The following is a 7,124-nucleotide window of genomic DNA, read 5'->3' on the forward strand; positions in this document are numbered from 1 at the left end:
CGCAATGCAAAGTCAATGGAGACAGTTGGTTTGTTTTCCCCCTTGGTGGGCGTGGTCTTCAGATTATGACGCGTTGCGCTCTGTCTCTATTCTGAAAACTCTGGATCAAACATTGAGTTGATAGATTATTTAGCACAAGTGCATTGAGTCTGTTAACGAAACTGCATGTCTCTAGAACTCCAAAAGTTTCATAGTACCTTTAAGTAAAGAAATAACAGTGATTGTAATTTGTGATCAATTAACTGAATTTTGATTTAGTCAAAAACTGAGTGCACAGTTAAAATATATATGCTTCTGAATTTTATGTATTTGTTACATCAGCTAATTTTGTTTTTAAATGTTGTTTCTCTTTGCAGGACTACACAATGGCAGATTTTGCATAGGTCTGTGGATAGACTTGGTTGCATTGTTAATAGGCATCCCATTGACTTTGAATATCTCCAATTTGTTTGCTGTCAGGAGTTACAGCTTGTTCGAGCTGGAGCATCATATATAGACATACCCCAGGGTGTGGTGGATGCTCTAGAACAGTTAAATGAAGTTATTGCCAATTATCTTTCAAAGAGTGTTGTCCCTCCACTGTTGGACAATGTAGCTGTACCTGAATGGAGTGGAAGTGTGGGGCGTCCCCGACTAAACATACAAAAAGAAACTCTCCAAGATTTGCTCAGCATGCACTTACCTCTGGCCTCTTTGGCTGAAGTGCATGGCATTTCAAGATCAACCTTATACAGGCGAATGAAAGAGGAAAGTCTGTCGGTTAGGAGCAACTATTCTGATCTTTCTGATCATGAACTTGATCAGAAGGTTAGATCTATAAAGGGAAAAAACACCTCATGCGGGATACAGGCTGGTGAAAGGGTCTCTACAAGCAATGGGACATCGAGTTACATGGAGAAGAGTAAAAATGTCTTTGCAACGTGTGGATGGTGCAGGGGTGCTTTCAAGGATGATCCAGCTGTCATGCGTCGCAAGACGTACATACTCTGTTCCTGCTCCTTTGTCTCTTGTCCATATAGACACGAATCATAAGTTGATAAGGTAATTTTTAATACTTTTATTTTTAATTAAATGTTAATCATAGCTTTACCATACGTTTGTCTTGTGTAATTTGTGATGTTGATGTTATATCGCTAAATCTCATTATACATACCAAAAGTTTGGGATCTGTAGATTTTTTAAAAATATATTTTAGAAAAAAGTCTCTTGGCCTCATCAAAGCTGAATTTATTTGATCCAAAATACAGTTAAAACAATATTATTGTGAAATTATTACAATGTAAAATAACTTTTTTTCTATGTGAATATATAGTAGTGTAATTTATTCCTGTGAACAAAGCAGAATTTTCAGCATCATTACTCCAGTCTTCAGTGTCACATGATACTTCAGAAATCATTATGAGTCGATGCTCAAGAAAAATTTCTTATCATTATTAATGTTGAAAACTTTTATGTACAAATTTGTTTCAGTATTCTTTGATGAATAGAAAGTTCAAAAGAACAGTTAATTTGAAATAAAATCTTTTGTAACATTATACACTACTGTTCAAAAAAGAAATTAATATTAATACACGGCAATGATGCATAAAATTTATCAAAATTGACAGTAAAGACATTTATAATGTAAAAAATATTTATATTTTAAATTGTCAAAGTATTTCACAATATTACTGTTTTTGCTATATTTTGGATCAAAGAAATGCAGAAGAGACTGATCATCAAATTCTTTTTTTTTATATGTGATTACTGGCTTTTTTATAGGTACAACATAGTGATTTTTGGGGCTGTTGATGGCTTTTCAAGGAAGGTGCATATTTATTAATCAACCCTTCATCATTTCTCTTGTATATCTTGCATATCAATATTATGCTGTTGTGTCCAACTCCTGGACAGATCTTTTACCTGGATGTTGCTGGGAATAACAAAGCCAAAACAGCTTTTGGGTTTTTCATGGATGGAGTAGAAAAAAATGGATGGCCATCAAGGTATGCACATTATACAGATTGATTTCTCACAAATTCTTTACAAAAATGGTCCCACTGATAATTAGGGATCTTATGACTACAGTTTTAAACATTTCATAAGGTATCCAGAAAAAGAGCCACATTATGTTACAAACCTTTTCTTTCAAAGGAACATTGTTAATAAAAGATCTGTATAAGATCCTTTTTCATATAAAAACTGTTTTTACCCTTTTTACAGATTTACTGTGAGCATAAATATTGTGAAGAAAAAGGTTTTTTGTAAGATACTCTTTTTACAGATTACTCATAGTACCCAGTCATAATCAGGTACTGGAACTGCCCGTGCTATAAAGATTGTTTGAGCCGAGTTTGGTGATGTGACTATCATGGATGTGCACATCACAATATCGATGATAAAACAATACACTGGGCAACCCTAGGTTGTAGATTTAAGGCTCTTGACTTGGAACCAACACACATAATACTTCTAATAATCAAAAACTGCTCTTTCTGACTGTTTTAGAGTACGAGCAGACCAAGGGGTAGAGAACGTAGACATTGCTCGGTGCATGTTTACTGTGCGAGGAACTGGCCGTGGCAGCTTTATTGCTGGCAAAAGTGTGCATAACCAGAGGTAATTAAATAGAGCATGGTTAATGTATTTTTCTTATACTTTTTTTTTTTTGCACTTTTTTTATTTTTTATGTAAACCTTTTAAAATGCTTTGCCGTTAAATCAACACCTTACACTTTTCTCTGCCTTAGAGTGGAACGGCTATGGAGAGATGTTTGGACTGCTGTAACATCAAGTTACTACAATGTTCTCCACAGCTTGGAAGAGGAGGGATTAATTGACCTGTCTAATGCTGTTCACCTATTCTGTGTGAGATATGTTTTCATCCCCAGAATACACACAGATTTGCAGCATTTCATAGAGATGTGGAACTGTCATCCCTTGCGAATGGAGGGAAATTTGTCACCGAATCAGCTTTGGAATATTGGGATGTTGTAAGCACCTGTGTCAGAGCCTGATTTTGCAGAGGTATGCATTACTTAAGATAGATAAAACATACTGCCTTATGGTACACTGTAAACCCTAATGCTCAAAATACTTAATTCGTTTGAGTAGGACAAACTTAAATTAAACAAATTAGTTCAGTTAAATTAACAGTTATGAGTATTTAAAACTTTCTTTTACTTTTGAGTTCACAGCACTGACATATTTCAAGTAAACTAAACTGTTTTAGTTGCAGCAGATTTCTAATTCCCAGCATGCTTTGCATCAGACTGTATAAATGCTGAAATTAAGTGTTATTTTGTGTGTTTTTGCATAAGATTGACATAGGGAGACATAAGTTAGTGTTTAATGTTGTGTTATGTTGGGATTGACAGGGGGTTCTGTTATGTTAGTTTTGTAGGGTTACCATTCTGGTGAAGAGTAGACCGTGTGGTTAGGTTGAGGATGGGCTGCAAAATTTTTAAGACCACATATACTGTATGTTGTTTGATTATATACATGCAAGTATATATTGACAGTCTCTTTGATAATTATAATAGCATGTGTTTTTTGCTAACTAACATTTAACCAAGATTGGAATGTGATGTTTATGTAAATTAACTATATGTACTTGATTGGGGCAAGGCTGAGAACTGTGGGAGCGAAGGAATGCCAGTGATGTGATTGTTAATGAGAGACACCTGTGCACCACACTAGCATTGCTCCACTTCCATGGCTCTCGGCCCCGCCCCACTTGTCACAAAAAAATTAAGTTCTACTAACTTAAAAAAATAAGTTAGTTAACTTAAATGTTTTGAGGTAATAAGTTTCCTCAAATGTTTTGAGTATTCTGAACTTATTGAGTTTTACAGTGTACTTTGTAAGGTGATTGTTCTTGTAATCAATGCCTGTCACTCCCTCCCACCCAGATTTTGCAAGCAGAGGAATTATTCTTCCAGAATCCACAGAGTGTTGACTCTGAACATGGAGTCATTGTCCCAGAGATACCTTGCCCCCTGTCACCTGAAGATTTTGCTACTTTACAGAATCAAGTGAACCCCAGCGTTGAGTCCACTTGTTTTGGCTATGACATCTACGTACAAGCATGTCAATTAACTTTAAATCTAATGTTATAAATATATAAAGCCTAGGCGTGTTCGTTTATGCTTTCTCTCCATTGCGATTTGAACTCTCTGTAGTGAACTGAGCTCTTTGTAGTGGAACGAGTTTTCTGTAGCGGACTGATTTATTGTTTGTGCGCTATGTACAATGTGATAAATATAAACATTCTTATTTTACTGGATCTAGTGGCTTTGGCTTTTATGTGAATAAAAATCCAGTAATTTTTCTCTTCCAAATATTGTTTGTCATGTTCTTCCACCTCACTTCACATCCAGCAGCATATTAATATATAAATGTTACGGTACATTCCCTATTTTTAAAGTTCGTAACAGTATATGTATGAAAAAAGGGCTCCTGCTGTATGGTTTGTCTTAAATGTAATTTATTAAGTTGATTTTAATTTAAGTATTTTGCCTTAATGAGAAAAAAACGACAAATTATGCAATAAGAAACTTATTTTTTTTTTTATTAGAACTTGTTTGTGGCTCCCACAAGAAATTGGCTGATATATTTGATTTTTTTTTTAAATGTACACCAAATACAAATTTATATTAAATTATATTAAATTCTGTTGTTGATTACTCACCCTCTTGTTGTTCAGAACACAAATGAATATGTTTTTATTGAAGTCTGAGATATTTCTGTCCCTCCATTGACAGCAACACAACTACCACTTTGACGTTTCAGAAAGACTGCAAAATATCCATTTTCAAAATAAATATCCAAAATTTCATATCCCCAATTGAGTAGTTTACTCCAATTGGTAAAAGTGGATTAGTTTTTTTATCTCTTTATTAACTTTTTGAAGCGTTCAAAGTGGTAGTTGTGTAGCTGTCAAGGGAGGGAAAGAAATCTCTCAGATTTCAATGAAAACATTCATTTGTGTTCCGAAGATGAACGAAGTCTTGCAGGTTTGAAAAAACATGAAGTTGAGTTTTAAACCTCATTGATTTTTATTATGTGGACAAAAACAGTTGAAACTTTCTTCAAAATATCTTTTCTCCTGCAGAAGACTTAAAAGTTTGGAATACCACCCTCATGGCATACCAAACTTTTCTTTCATCAATGATTTAGAAGGAATTGTTTGAATATAAAGTTAACCCAAAATCCAATGGCAAGACACATACTTGAACAGCTCATTGTCCAGATCATTGAGGGAGTACTTCGGTGTTTTTCCTTTCTTCGCATCACCTTCAAAGAGACGTTTTTCAATGCCAGAAACCATTGCTAAATCCATTAAAAAAAGATTAAATATCATTAGGCTAGGTGGTTAGGGGCATTGAAAAAAAAACAGTACAACTGTGATATTTCAGATACAGACTGTATTTTTAGAATAATGAAATCTAGGAATATTTTTTTTTAATTTTACATGTCAACTAAATGTATGATTAAAGCAAACTACCCACTGGACAGAAATTCTTTCCTCAGTGCCCCTGTGTCAACTCCTGGCTCTCCCAGGAAGATGATTTTCAAGGGATTGACTGGGCTTCCCATTTTTTGTCTTTAGATCAAGAGAAAATACTCAGCAATGATGTTGACTTATGAATTTGCACATGGTTTGTCTTAAAGCATATTAAAAACACCACACAGACATATAAACAACATTAAAAACTTTAGCTCTTCACACTAAGACAATCCAAACTAACTCAAACGAAAGCACTTGTTTCTTACTTGAACGAATGCTCTCTTACCAGAAAGTGTTTCAGGCCCTGTTGACGTCTTCAGGGTCTTGTCATTTTCATTAAAAAAAATAATGTGATAATTAAAAGAAATTGTGGTTTAGTGTTTGATAGAAAAGATTTCACTTATAAAACCAAGAGATATATTTTCCTCTTTTATTTAAAGAAAAATGTGTACAATTTTGAGGCTTGATTTGAGGAACAAAATAAGCGAATAAAACTATGGAAAGAAGGCTACCCTTTTATTTTAAGAGAATTATTTCAATTATATGGCTTTATTTATTGACACCATTTGAAAGTGAACCTATGCTGGTCCAGAAATTACAACTTTTTAAACGTTTAACTATTATCTTGCAGTTTAGACTCTAAGTTGCAAGTGTATTATTATTTTATTATAATTGTTTCATTTATTCATATCTGAGTGTACCTTCACCTCGTGATACAGTTAAGACGTGTGTGGAAATTGCTGCTTTGTGACTGAGGACGTTTAAATAGTTGAGGCCCTGTTATAAAACACATAACCGTATTACTTTAATTTACCATGAATAGTTAGTATGTTACTACCTTAAAAGTTGAAACCAGTAACGATGTTTCTTTTGATAACTGATGATAATGGCGCTCTGCTCTGGTCTTCTTCACAAAGTGGTGGCGGCGCGCGCGACCAAGTGTAGCAGTGACAGTGTAGCTGCACAGCCCCCTCTGTTGGTGAATATAATCACTACACCATTGCTCTGATAATAACCAACAGGCTGCTGTGTGTTGGTCGGGCTTTTTTTCAATGTATTAGCATGTTATTTTGAACGAGCTATAAAATGGAGACATTTCCGAGAACAGCTCCAGTCAGGGGACGGAGCACCAAAAACCGAGACTGTCCCCAGAAAACGGGGACGTCTGGTGACCCTAGTACATGCGGCAATCCTGACAAAACATGACGACATTTTCGTGATCAAACACAAGCCATTCACGACCCGTCAGCCATTTGGCATTCAATTTTCTTTTCTTCGTTTCTCTATCGATATCCTCATCCCCTCCCCAGAAATCTGTCCCAACCACTGCCGCATTTAGTTTAATCTTAACTTTTTCCTTTATAAACTAACTCCCTCCTCCTCTGGCTCCGTTCGTTCTTCTTCCTTGTGTTTTCAGATGGACGATCCGTTCGTTTCCATGGTTTTTTGCGCTGGTTTCACTGCAAACAGCGCGCAGCCAATGGGCGTCTGAAACGTCATCGCGTAGCATTACGGCACAGTGTTCATGGGAAATGTAGGAAGTGCTGCCAGGGGGATAAACGACCGAGAACAGAGCCTCATGCATCACCAGCCAAACTGGCTAGTAAGTTTTTATTAACACCCGCCAAAATGAATTT

Source organism: Chanodichthys erythropterus, chromosome 3, assembly GCF_024489055.1.
Source record: "Chanodichthys erythropterus isolate Z2021 chromosome 3, ASM2448905v1, whole genome shotgun sequence".
Classification (NCBI taxonomy): domain Eukaryota; kingdom Metazoa; phylum Chordata; class Actinopteri; order Cypriniformes; family Xenocyprididae; genus Chanodichthys; species Chanodichthys erythropterus.